The sequence below is a fragment of the Mus musculus genome, chromosome 10, assembly GCF_000001635.26.
Source record: "Mus musculus strain C57BL/6J chromosome 10, GRCm38.p6 C57BL/6J".
NCBI lineage: Eukaryota > Metazoa > Chordata > Mammalia > Rodentia > Muridae > Mus > Mus musculus.
The window spans coordinates 67568518-67582735 of record NC_000076.6 but is presented as its reverse complement, the minus strand read 5'-3'; the positions used below and the strand labels follow the sequence as shown (position 1 = coordinate 67582735).

General features: G+C 46.1%; 2 long non-coding RNA genes across 15 annotated transcripts in view; one reads left to right on the top strand and one right to left on the bottom strand.

Moving 5' to 3' along the window:
- Positions 1-13048, bottom strand: part of Gm32364 — a 26914-nt gene extending 13866 nt beyond the window's left edge. For 6 of the 13 annotated variants that reach the window (XR_003948887.1, XR_003948890.1, XR_003948888.1 and 3 more), the window contains exons 1-3: positions 12413-13048; positions 4479-4620; positions 7-922 (exon numbers count right to left, since the gene is read on the bottom strand). This is a non-coding gene — a long non-coding RNA (predicted gene, 32364). Of the gene's footprint in view, positions 1-6; positions 923-4478; positions 4621-6664; positions 6851-10610; positions 10750-12412 lie in introns of those variants that run through there. The other 7 variants (XR_003948894.1, XR_003948896.1, XR_003948897.1 and 4 more) reach the window with 5 other exon arrangements.
- On the top strand, positions 10777-14218 carry 4930563J15Rik (RIKEN cDNA 4930563J15 gene). Of its 2 annotated transcripts, none has more exons than NR_155444.1 (2): positions 10777-11140; positions 13311-14218. It is a non-coding gene; the product is annotated as an RIKEN cDNA 4930563J15 gene (long non-coding RNA). The 2 variants fall into 2 exon arrangements; NR_155445.1 differs by lacking the exon at positions 10777-11140 and adding an exon at positions 12728-12849.

Below are 14218 nucleotides of genomic sequence, written 5' to 3'. Positions count from 1 at the left end.
TCCCACCTGTTGGCAAGGCGCGGCTCCTAGGGCCCCTGTGTTGCTCGGGCAGTTTCCCATCATGCCTTTCTTCGTTGGGCCCACCATCACTGTTTCAGGTTTGTAACTTCTGGCTGCGCCCTGTGAATTTCAAATGCCATAGGGAGGTCTGGGAAGAAAGTCACTAAAGCTTTATCATGTAGATAGTGTGGACAGACAAACAGGGCCCGGGCGTCAGTCTCAGTCTGTTGAGGCCACACGAGCACCCTGGGACATCTGTATTACTCACCAGAGGATACCAGAGGCTTTCTGGGTACAAATTACCTAGCTGCCAGAACACAGCCCTCAGCAGACCGGTAGTACAGAGAAGAGATTTAAAGTGGCAAGAAGCCCCATTTTGGCTACAGAGCATCGAGTGATTCAGAATCTGAAATTCTAGCAACTGTACTGTCCTAAGGAGCAATGAATCAAGCTACACAGGAAGACTCCTTGTAAAATGAGCCTGTTATCCGTCCACTCTCTTCCCCATGTCCACCATCTAAGCTCTTTGCAGTAAGTTCAGGACCCCAGTGTTGAGAGGAAATACTAGAAAACCGGAAGCAGAAGGCAGGTGCCGCTTAACCCCGGAGGCCTCACTAGGGCTGCGCACTGGAGCTTCCATGCAGTTTGAACTTGAATAACCTTTATCTTCACGCCCATCCTGTGGGTAATGAATACGAAGTCCTTTCACCACCTTGGCTCATAGAGGAAGGAAACAGACCACTGCTTTTCTAACCTCACATTTCCTAGTTTAAGATGGAATGCTGAAGATGGAGAGTGAAGGCAGTCGGGCGTGGTGGTGCATGCCTTTAATCCCCCGCACAGGCAGATCGCTGAGTTCGAGGCCAGTCTGGTCTACAGAGGTGAGTCCAAGGACAGCCAGGGCTGCACAGAGAAACCCTGTCTAGGAAAAAAAAAAAAAAAAGGATATTGAAAGCACAGGCCTCCCATTGGAAGGACATCCAGGGGGACTCAGGCTACATGGGCAGGCATAAACACACTGGAGCAAAATCTCCTTGGCAAACTGAGGTCACTGCTTAGCCAGTTATTGTCAGAAACCTAGCGGACCTCTGCCCCTTCATCTTGAACCCAACGTTCACAGCCAAACCCAGCTCCAACATTGACAATGGGGATGGATGTGTTTGTGTGGGGTGGGGGTGGGGGCGGGGGGGGGGGCAGGGAGGCATTAAGACCTTCAGAGACACTGGGTGACTGGGTGGTTTTGTTTGCGGGACCCTGTCCTTCAGGAAAGTAAATTCATGAATAATCTAGTTATGGCTATGCTGGTATACAGACAACTGTCCCGTTAGCGATCACATTTCCTTCAACCTGAAAGTTCATTTCTTTTTCTTCTTGATTGAAAAGGACTTGAACCGTTTTCTTGATTACCCTGGATGTTTTGTGGCTTTTCGGCATTATCCCTGTTGTCCCGGGGAAGATCAGATGGCCACGATGTCAGAGAACAGAAGTGAGAAAATAAAGGGTTGAAAGGGCAATAACAACAACTCTGTGTGTGTGTGTGTGTGTGTGTGTGTGTATACATATATAAGTGTGTGTATGTGTATATGTATATGTATATATATATACATATATATGTGTGTATGTATATATATATATATATATATATATATATATATATATATATATATACTGTTCTGTTCATCCACTAATTTGGTCATAAATAGCTCTGGGGTTTGTTCAGCACAATTTGACCTTCATAATCACACGGATGATTATGGGGTCTCATTAGAACTCTCAAAGCTCTTTGTACAAAAGGGGCCCTCAGACAGTCTACTATAATAAAAACAAGCTCATAAAAGTCCCACACATTTCGCATAGGCCTTTGATAACCCATCACACAATAATGACCTTGAGTAACTCACAGCCTGTACCACACTTTAACCAGTCGTTTAGAGAAAAAAGGTTATTTTTTTTTTTATCTTATTATCTCTGTCTAGTCACCCAGAGCCTTACAAGGAAAAATAGATTTGTTTATGAAAAGATCCGTGAATCATCTGAAATGACCCCTTTCTTCTCTGGCGTCGTCTTCTGGGCAGAGATGTCAGACAAGAAGCGTGATTGTAACCTGGTCTCCTACGCCTGACCTCAACCTGTCTGGAGTCCTCCACCGCTTTCTCCCTCTGGCCTCAGTCTCCCTTCAGAGGCTTAGATCATTTCTGGAAGATCCTTCATTTTGAGAATGCGCTATGTCTGTAACCGCCATTAGCCTGCTTTGATGAGTTCCTTTCAGTCTGGCCTGTCACTGGGGGTGGGGGTTGGGGTGAAGGGATCTCTCCTAACCCACATCTATCCATGAGCTAATAGAGACTATGCTATCCTGGTTCATAGGAAAGAATATTGGTATAAAGCCAGATATGAGCAGGGAATCTTACCATAGGGACAGGAGGGAAGTGGGATCCGAGTAGACTGGATACTACTAAGACTGCGGAGCATCAAGATTGAAGGAGTACTCAAGACCCCCAGGGGAGGGCACTGGAAGTCCTTATGGACAATCCCTTACAGGTCCATCACGATCCCTACAAAGGACTGATGAAGTCCCCATTTGCCATCTGCAAGACAGAGGCTTAAGAGTGGCTAACTGGATCAAGCAAGTCATCAAACCCAGAGTCAAGGAAGGAGGAACGCCATATGAGGAAACGAAACCATAGACCAAATGTTCTGACCCGATTTCCCATTTTGTTTCAGTCACATGATCAGCTCCACCAGGCACCTAACACTGATCCTATTTCTATAACAGCCTGGTCCTGGGAAGCCAGCAGGAACTACTCAATAGTCTCCCAAGGGTTGGTGGCTGCAAAATGTGTGTGTGTGTGTGTGTGTGTGTGTGTGTACAGATATAGTGGAGCTATCCACCCAAACCCACTGTAGGGACATACTTCTATGCTTTGTCATAGCTAGATATGTCCTTGCTTTGGCCATGGCCTCTGAGCTGAAGTGATGTATACTACTTCCAAGTGGAAGCTTTTCATTTTCCAGATCTCTCAGTCTACCATGGTGTCCCTAGACCATGACAACCAGCAGCATGGTGTCCCTAGACCATGACAACCGGCAGTGTGTTCTACAGAAGATGCTCCAGGCCAAGCCCAACCCAAACTGATAAAGAGATGTCACTTGAGGAAAAGTGATTTTGTTTTCATCACTGGGAGTCTTGGGGTTCTTGTTCCCTTAGTCCCACCTGGCTCATCCTGAACTATGTGGTAACCCTGTTCAGAAGCAGAGGGATTAAGGAGCCAGAGTGTTGTGTCAGTCATAATCCTCACTAATTTGGCAGCTCCTCTAAAGAGAGAGTTTTTCCTCCATTTGAGACCCAGCAAAATGTATTTCACTTGACTCCTATCCTGTGACCGTTGGTCTTTCATTAGCTAGCTTAAGAATCTGAGAGCAAATGAAGCCCATGGATAGATTGACTGTTAATCAGAACTCCCTCCAAAGTCCTGTAATACAAACTTATAAACCTGAATAGATACTCCCGGCACCTTTATTTTTAAAGTAATGTCCTAAAGGACTACAACTACGACAAACTCAGGCAGAAGTGGGATGGCAGGACTTGGGAGGAGCTCAGAGCTTGAAAAGAAAGCTTTGAAGTTCTCTATCTCTCTCTCTGTCTCTCTCTGTGTCTCTGTCTCTCTCTCTCTCATGTGTGTGTGTTGGAAGCCATTGTCAATTTCTTTGACTGTTTAGAGCCAAACTCTACTTCCAGCTAACTCACAATTTTGACCTATAATCTTTCTGTGATTACTTAAAATATCATTGCATTTCCAATTGCAATTCCTTGCTCTCTGGATCCTAAGTCTCCTCTGAATTTATGAAGCTGGGTTAAAAGTTACAAGGCTCTACTGTGTATAGAGTATGGGCAACTCCGTGTTTTGCCTGAAGGTCCTGTCTGAGTCCGGTGAAATAAAAATTCCCGCTCAAGATTGGACAGGAGAGCAAAGGAGGCAGAGATTAATGATTACAGACTTACTCCAACATCACAGACAGAAGCTGAGGGGAACGGGGAACCTGTCCCTAGTGAGACCTGTCTCAGGTCTCAGCCCTAAATTTGTGGTCCTGTGTACTAGACAAGCAAGATGTACCAGGTACCTGGAGACACAGACTCAACAGACAGACAGACAGACAGACAGACAGAACACAGAAGCCACCCACCCCTGAGAACAGACTGTGAAGTTCGAAGCAGCGAGCCAGAGCCCATTGTCCCCCCGGGCAGAAAGTTCTTAAAATAGCACTTGAGCAGTGTGGGAAATGCAGGTATCCTGTGAGGCTGCATGTGGAGATTCTGGATACCACAGAAGCCCAGCCTTTGGAAAAATGCAGCCAGGTCTGGCCTGGATCTGCCAGCGGCTAGCTCTGTGAAGGCAGCAGGGCAAGACCTGGGCAGAAAACAGCAATTACACCGCCAAGCCAGACTCCATTCTCCATGTTCCTGCTGTTTCACTTACTTGGCTGAAGATGACAAGTGGCCCTCTTGCCATCCTATACTTCAGAGAGAACAAGTGCATTTTCCTAGATGACACAGCCAGATGGTGAAAGAGCCGGGACTTACTGCAGCGATTTCCTTGCCATGGGCTCAAGTTTACGCCTCTACAAAAAAAAAAAAAAAAAAAAAGTAGGGCCCAATGATCCCCAGACTCAATTCCAGATCTCCTATCAGGATTCCTCAGTCTGTTGCCAAGCCCTGTTTGAACATTGACCAATACCCAGGGAAGGTGACATATCCAGCCTTCAGTCACTTAACTGCACGGTTCCCACCCCACACACCCCTTTAGCCAGCGTTGTTTCAGTTGGCCGGGATAGAATAGTCTCTGGTCCATATAGCCACTGTTTCTAGTTTATTAATAGTAATGGAGACTATAGGCAAATCCTCTAACAGATTTGTCCAAATGACTGAGGGAATAATGAGATAAAAAAGGCCCATCCCACCACCAGGTGACCATGGCTGGGGGTTGGGGGAGGTCAAGTCCCTGGTCCAAAGTCTCAGCGCATTCAGAATTTTAAGTCAACAGGCCAACTATGCAACACTCTCCCATCAACTGGACTTCTCTAGGACTTCAGTGTTCCCCAGTCCTAGGCATAGAATCTCCAGTCTCCATCTTCAGGATGCAATAGAATTCGATGGGAGTGTGCTAAAAGTGCTGAGTCCCGAGCCAACCTATAAAAATGGTTTCACAGTTTCTGGTGAAGTGTGATATTCTTAGCCTCCACTCCTCACTGACCCAGCCTTCATAGTTTGTGAAGCATTCTTTTCTTTTGAGACACGACTTCTGGCCCATGTATTAAGCCCATCCTTCACACTTTCCTATAGAAAGAGATGGACCGTGGCAGCTATTTTGGCTAAGCGCAAGTCAGTTTTGTCAAGCAAGATGACAGATACAATTAAGGCCTTATTGGGGGTACAGATAGGATTGTTGTTTGTTAATTCAGACTTTTAAAACTTTTAAACTGGTATCCAACGTTCATGACCTTTCCAAATCTACCCCAAAAGTTCTGTTTTAAAGACACCTTAGGAAGGTCATAGTATTTATAGTCTCCAGTCAGGCCACTTGTGACATTAAAAGTAGCAGGTGTTAATGATTTGACTGATACACAAAGAATAAACCAAGTTAGCCCAAAGTATTTGGGAGACGGGAAGTATACCTCTCCCTTCATCTGTCTCCCACATCTTGGTCTGGTAGGGCATTGGAAAACTGAGAGGAGGGTCAGAGTGCTTCTGGGATTCACATAGCTGAAGACACACACACACACACACACACACACACACACACCGCCTATAGTAGAGAAACTCTGGGGAAGTGTGGGACCTCTGCAGAAACTGTGTATTATAAGTCTGTGACCGAAGGGAAACCACGTAACCTCTCAAAGTCTTGTTCTCTGTAAAATAGGGCCAGTGATATTCACCTCACAGTGTTAGGAGGATGGAATGAGTTAGCCAGTGTAAAATCAGCCAACCAAGACTTCTCAAGAATCGGTAATCACCATTCTTCCCTTCTCTGATGAACAGAAAGCCATAAACCAGAAGAGGGCATCACCATTGGCTGTCATGGCTGCTGTGGGTGTATGCAGACATTGCCCAGGTCTCGCCACATCAACAACGGCTTCATTAGGCTCACTGATTTGGGGCCAAGATTTTGAAAAGGATGCAGTGGGGTTGACTTGCTCTGCTCAGTGACATTCGAGGTGGCAGCAGAAAGAATTGACGACCTGGGGGCGGGGCTTAGCTTCAGGAACATCTTTGATTCACATTTCTGGGTGGGGTTGCCTGCCCTTCATCCCAGCCAGGAGCCTTGAATCCCCACATGGTGGCTCAGCCTCAGAAGGCAAGGGTCCCAAGAGTTCCAGGAGGAAGCTTTGTGGCGTTTCATGACCCAGCTTTTGAAGTCACTTAACTTCCATTGTGGCCACAAGGCAGCCTGAGGAGGAGAATGTTGGTCTCGGCTCTTGAGAACACACCAAAGGTCCATGGTGCTGTTGACTCCTGAGCCTCATAAAGAGCCTTGAATAGGAGGAAGGATGGCGCTGCCCTCCGTCACGTTTTGTGCTACAGCACCTGATTGGGGTGTTTCTTCCACCCATGCCCACCAAACAGTAAAAATAAAAGAACCCTGCACACCCACCCTTTCAGGCCCACCTTGTAGGTCACAGTCTCTGGAACATCTAGCCTGGTGGTCCTGAAGGTCACCCCTCCTTCAGAATCCATGGGGTTTTTTCACATAAACCACTTTCCACGTCTGTCAAATGCTGCCGTAGTCTGAGAATCCCCTCTCTCCCTGACCACAGTCTTTCCTCTGCTCCTGAGCTCCATCCTGAAGTGTGCCTGAGACAAAAGCAAGATGAAAGGATTTCCCAGTGCTGGAAATACCCTGACTCTTGCCCAAGCAGAAAGGGTTGGCATTAAAAGATGGTAAAGAACCTGACCGATGATAGGAAATGGAGATGAGGCAGGGGTGACTGCCACTAGCCAACAGGTCTCCCTCATCTGCCCCTCAACACCCTTTTACTACCATATTTAACAATATGGCTGGATACACACACATACATACACATAAATACACACCAATACACACACACACACACACACACACACACACACACACACACACACAAGCATGCACAGCCATCTGATAGCACTGTGAGACTCCATGATGGATGCCTGAGTTCAGATACTCTTAAATAGTTGTTTACATTCGAATAGGCACATCCTTCCTTGAGGAAAAAAAAATCCCTGCACTCTGGCTTCTTCTCTGAGAGCACATTCTATACTCTACGCTGTGTCTCCTTGGAATTCTTTCATTGGAGACCACAGAGAATATGGAGACCAGAAGAGGCCAGAGCAAGATGCCAGCAACACCCAGGATACCAGTGTCTGAATATAACAGGATTAAAGTAGTTTCCCTATATATTTCCTGGGACACCTCCAGCCTAGGTTTTAACTTTTCTTGAACTATTTCTAGAATTCCCTGTTGTCTATGCTACAACTAATTTTTAAAAAAGATTTATTTATTTTATGTGTATGAGTGTTTTGCCTGCACTAAGCAGGCACATGCCCGGTGCCCTCGGAAGTCAGATCTCCTGAACTAGAGTTACAGATGGTTGTGAGCCACCATGTGGGTGCTAGAAACCGAACCTGGGTCTGCTGCAAGAGCAATAGAAACTTTTAACCACAGAGCCATCTCTCCAGGGCCCATGTCGTTTGTCTTGAGACGAGCTCTCTCTGTGTAATGGATGTCAGCCACTGGCTGTCGGTCCTCCTGCTTCAGCTTCCCAATTACAGACAAGCACCACAGGCTCAGCTCCGTTGCTTCCTTTTAAGTCAGATGGCCGATGCCTGGCATGTTGTAGGCCTTCCAACTGTTGCTACTACTCCTTAGTCAAATGAGGGTCTCTTCATTCAGGGAAAGCAAAAGCTGCTATTCTGTGTTCTCCCTGGGAAACATTATCAACTTCATTGTCTTTAAGCCTTTTCCCCCAAGGGAGGCCAGACTCCTCGGGTGTCCTGGGTTCTCACAAGCCTCAGAGATCTGCGGGTCGGGGTAGCGTGTTTCCCAAGCCTGGATGGTGAGCCTGCCATAGCGTGGGTTGGCAGCCAATAGCTGTCCAGACGATGCTATGCTCAGTCCTGGATGTAGCCTTCATCCTAGCCCTGTTCCTCTTAGTCTCTCCCATCCCCAAGGCTGCAGCGGCTAAGATCAGTGCTGGGGAATGTGAGACTTGTTTATGCCTTCAAAATAGTCAACACATGTCTATCTCAACCTGCCAATCCACTTACAAACTTTTAAGCACCTTTGTGTGTGTGTTCATGTGTGTGTGCATGTGTGTGGAATTGTGCACACTGCTGAGTATGTATGGCAGTCAGAGTTCAACTTACAGGAGTCAGTTTGTTCCTCCTAACCATGTGTGGCGGGGGAGGGGGGGAGAGGGAGAGGGAGAAAGCTAATAGTCTTCTAAAACATCAAACTTTAATCTCAAATTGCAAATAAAAAAAAAAAGTTAAAGGCAGTCACCTTCATGAGAACTCTCATCACAAAGCAGCCCCCACTGTTGGGCAGAAACTGTTTAGCCACACAATGCAACCACATATCAAACTTATTTTCTTTCATTTGCCAACAATGGTGGCATTTCGTCTTTGGGCTCATTCATGATGGACACTATTTCAATGTAATCAAATAAATCAAATTTAAATAGCAGGGCCTTTTGGAAAACAGAGACTCATCTCTCAATGCAATGAACAAATATTTGCATTACCTATTTATATTAAAATATGCAGCTATTTCCCAAGCATTCTGCCAACTTATAAATTTTTATAACTTCTTTGAATTGTTAACATTTTTTTAACACACTGCAGGATTTCAGCTTTGTGAAGGGCTCAATAACAATCTTTCTGGTCAGGAAAAAGGAAAGGACATTAGAATAAAGAATGCAGAATAAATAAAAACATAACAGTACAACCCGTACATCCACTCACACAAAGACAACGTTCATGGGCTGCGAGATGGGTTTGTCACAACACAATGTCCTTCATGTTGGATTCAGAACTGAAAGGAATTTCTCTAAGTTATTGAAGACTTTATGGCTAGGTTTCAGAAAGGGGAGGGGGAATCCACATCTATCCCAGTGTGACTTCTGTGCAATGCAAGTCCGGCACATTTTAAGGCCTGCTGGATAATGCTGCTATTCTTTCGAGAACTGTTAACAGCTGTAGCAACTGTTATGACCAGCTTCAAAACATGTCTGTAGTCGGTGCTCTCCAGACACTTAGCAATCCCAAAGCTATTCCTGGATCTGCTCGCACCACAGCGTGAACACAAAGTTTTGATTTATGCTGGAAACGAAACAACAAACTCCTGATCCTTCCTCTAAGTGGTCATTCAGATGACACGGACGGCATGTGCCTAGGGGAGGGGGTATACAGAATTCACAGAAACAAAAAGGAAGCAGGGAAATAAATGGAGGGCCACCCACAGTTACCTTAAGGAGAACCCACAGTTGCTAGCACAAAGCTCTGTGTTGGAATGACATCTTGGGGCCCACAAAAGGCTCTTATGCTCGGAGAGGGGCAGACTTTGGGAAGGGAGGTAGTCCAACCCCGGAGAGGTGCCTGTGGTGACATTAATCCAGCAAGATGCTACACAGGCAATAAGGCTACAGGTGGGGCATATGGTGGTGGTGGGCAATGCTCCAAGCTCCATCCCATTCCCACCTCCCCAACACAAGACAGGTACACCAAAAGTTCCAACTTCACTAAATCATGACAAACTAACCTAGAACTGACTGACATCCGTGAGAGGGAGTCTCAAGCCAACCATCACGGGTCCCATGCATCTAAGCAGTGTGGAGATGGAAATACCAGTGGGGCAAACAAGATCTGGATAAGCTCCCACCCCAAGAGTTAGTAATTCACGTGAACAGATCGCCCGTAGGACACTCAGGTCTCCTGTTCTCAAGTTAAAAAACCAAGAAGGTGGTGAATGTGTGTCTCTAGAAGATGAACCATACACTTGCCTCTCTGTGTGCTGCTGTGGAGAAAGGAAAGATGCCTCGGAAAGACTCATTTTGTCCCAGCCATTGAGAATCATCTTTCTGCACAGTATATAAGCATAGATGCAGGAAGAGGAAGGGCTCCAGCCTCTGACCTGAAGCTTTTGCATCTAGCTAGAATAGAAAATGCAAGAAGTTAGAAAATCAAGTGGAAGGTCCTCTGATGAACTGGCTCAGCAGGGAAGGGTGCTTGCCACCAAGCCTGATGACTTGAGTTGGAGCCTCAGGTCCCCCTGTGACAGAAGGGAACTGACTCCCAACCCCCTGACCTCCACAGATATGGCATGACATATACTCATGCATACACACACACACACACACACACACACACACACAGACACACACACAATAGCAACAATAAAGTAATAATAAATACTTAGATTAAACAATAAAGAAAATCAGGTGGATTCTAAAGGCCTAAGAGTGAGTAAGGATGGGGTCATCCGACTTGGTCCTGAGGCCCAGAAGCTATGGTCTAGCCACTCAGTCTCCATAGCTAAAGCATTACTGAGGAGGGAGGTGAAGAAAAGCTGTGGTACCCGTACAAGCTACTGTTCAGCGGGTCGCTGCCATTGTACCATCAATGCACTGAGATGCAAGAAATGGGAGAGCCAGCTTCAGTCACTTAAACAATGAGGCCATTCAGTGACCTCACACAGCCAGAATTCTGGACGTAGGTAGTGCTGGCCTTGGTCTCATGACTCAGAATCTTTATTCCTCCCAGTCTCCAGTATGAATACTTCCCCAGGCTTGGTACCTTAGGCTATCAAGAGAGGTATACTATAGCACCTGATATCATCTTGCAGTAGGAAGGGGGAAGTCCCGGAGAGACTTCTATCTTCTAACACTTTATCAGTTTGTCGTGAAGATAAGAATTTCCAGAAAACCCACATTCAGAGGACTTCTACCAATTGGCCAGAATGCCATGAGGGCACCACTATCAACAAGAAAGGTGTCGATCGGGCTCGGCTGATAGGCTGAAAGGAGATGATTACCTCAGCACTGAGCTGCCCCAAGCTTATCAGCAAGGGAGAGCAAAGGGTGGACAGACTGACGGACAGGCGGACGTGTAAGCTCAGAGGCAGTACTTCGTACTCAGTTGCCGTGTTCTCTGTCGATTGAAAGCTTAGGGTGTTTTGGTGTCTGTGGTCCCTGCTGCCACCCGCTGCTACAGGAAAGGAAACCTGTTCTGCAGTGATGCTGATGGCTGCGGACTCGTGACTGAGAATGAGGGACATTGAAGGCTTCTGTGATAACCTCCTCGCCTCACCCTAGCCCCGCCCCCCCCCAAAAAAAAGAAAAAGAAAAAAAAAAAGAAACGGTACAGACAGAAAGCTATTGAGCAGTCCTTACAAACTGGAATAACGATGCTAAGAGAATAGCTCTTCAGAGCTGATGGTTCTGGGCGGGGCGTGTTTACAGACCACGTGACCCAGTTTCTTTAAAGTGCTGGCTATTGGAGTTTGATCATGCGCCAGTGAGTATACAGGCAACACAAACTGGACTCCATGGGGGTTTTCTGTGGGGTGCCCAAATAATTGATAAAAACACTGTCTTGTGAGGAGAAGTTTTCTTTTCAAGCAGGGCATGGTCGTGCACAATTTTAATCTTAGCACTCAGGAGGCAGAGGCAGGCAGATCCCTGAGTTCCAGGCCAAGCTAGTCTGCAGTTTCAGGACAGACAGGCTAAACAGAAAAAAACCCATCTCAACGGGATTTTTTTTCTTTTAGTATTACAAATAACCCATAACTTCTGTACTGCAGGTAGGGTACAAAACAAAGAATCTTTTCTTCTGCAGTGTCTCAAAAGGCATGGGCTAGGCAGATGGCTCAGTCAGTAGGCACCTACCTCATGGTCATGAGGACCTGAGTTCAATAGCCCATGTCAAAACAGCCCAAATTCCTAGAGTGTACATGAAACCCAGAGTCAGGAAGGCAGAGATTGGCAGATCCCTGGAGTTCAATGATTAACTGTACCTGGCCTTCTTGGGCAGGTTTCAGGCCAACGAGAGATTTTTGTCTTAGAAACAAGGCAGATGGTGTCAGAGTAGTGACAACATATGTTGTCCTCTGGCCTCCACGCACGAACATGAACATGCATGAGCATGAACACATACCTCAAGCAGAAAACATTTGTAGCACTTATTAGTGATCAGAATAGGATGCCCGTGCACGGCCATTCACTGCAATTGTTGCTTAGCTGAACGTTGGCCTTGTTTACGATGTCCTCTGAGTTCAGCGAGATGCCCCTTTAAACCTCTAGGAGTTAAGCCTTAACATAACACTACATCACAGCAACTCTATTGCCCAAATCAGCCACTGGTTTAAGGAGCGTTTCCTACCATCGTCTGGCTAGCCATGCTTCAGGGAGTCTTCTGAGAACTTTCTAGGAAAGAAACCATTCCTCCTTGACTACGAAGAGAACTCTTTCTTCATCTCAAGGATGACGAGTGGGAACATCATGATGCCTGAAACATCAGCCGTGGTGAGAGGATGGCTCAGGAAAAGGTCACAGAACTAAAAAAAGTTAGCTCTACCGGCCCTGAAATGCATTACTTCCCAGCTTCTTATGATGTGGGATGACATAATAAACTCCTCCTTGTGTATGGATTCAGACCTGGCTTTCTGGGACTCCGAAGTCCCAGGCTCTCCGTTTCAGTTAAGACATAGGCTTCTCCAGCAGCAGCTCTCTTATTGAGGTTCAGTCTGTGGGACACAGGGCAGTTCTTTGATGTGTTCAAGCCACTGGGTCATATCCCACAAAGCCACGGCAGCCTTGGTAAGACCAAATATTCTAAAGCCCACAGGGTCAAGAGATTCAACGTTAGCCACGCTGACAGCAAGCTCTGGGGTCTTCACTTGCTCCGTGAAAGATTATCCACTTGGCCTTCAGCCACCAGGAACCTATCTGCCCCGAGGTGCCTAATCAGACAGGAAACATAGGAGGCCTAAGAAAACAACTAAATTGATAGGAATAAAAATGCTGATCTGTTTTTAAAATGCTATAATTTGGGGCCCTAAGCCTTCTACGTGACTACGTATATGTTTGTTGTACAAAGATTGCTTGAACACACAAAAATATAACCAAATGTACATATATTAAAAAATTGTGTGTGTGTGTGTGTCTGTATGGGGAATATTTGGTTCTCCTAAGTTGTTTATCTAGATGTTTTTTCACATAAAATACTTAAATGTGGTTAAAATGTCATCTGACAGACATTTTCATTTTTTTCATTCCAGAAAAATAATCACTAGGTACAGCAGTGTGTGCTTGCTGTTTCCAGAAACCATCTAGAATTGAGCATCAAGCTTAGGACTCCGAATTACAGAACACCCATCACTGCACAGATCTACATCCGAATATACAGAACACCCATCACTGCACAGATTTCATCTAAAAAGATAATCTGAAGAGATGTGCTGCCTTGCCTACAGTCATAAAACAGAATACCACGGGGAAATAAAAATAAGAGTTTGCATTATATCCTGACATTTCTTAGAGGGCTTAAGTAAAGCCACACAGACCAAGAAGAACCTGGGTGAAGAAAGGATCAGAAGACCCTAGAGGACACGGCAAACCCACCCAGGGGAATGGCATAGCTGTGCGTTGTCACTCCGTCTGAGCATTTCTCAAAGTGTGGGAAGAGCCATCCAGAGGAGGGGAAAAGCCACATCAGTGAGAAGCAAGGAGGGTACAGAGTGATGACTGACACCCAGGTCCTAAGAAAGCAGTTGTTCTCAACCTTCCCAGAGCTGTGACCCCTGAATACAGTTCCTCATGTTGTGCTGACCCCCCAGCCACAGAATTATTTTCGTTGCTACTTCATTAACTGACATTTTGCTACTCTCGAAAATCATAATGCAAATATCTGTGTTGTCTTCGGCAACCCGTGACAGGGTCATTCGACTCGCTAAGGGGTGGAGACCCACAGGTTGAGAACTGTTGTGCTAAAGCGGGTGGCTGGCTCCTCTCTGCTGAGTACTGCAAGCTCCCACTGAAACCTGTGATTGGTGACTTGGGGTAGAGGTGGCCAGGGTCTGCTTATCAAAGCTACCTGTTGCAATACTAGAAGGAAAACTGAAACACAGACCTAGAATCTAACCATTCTCGCAATAAAGAACCCATGCACGTGTGCGTGCGTACACAG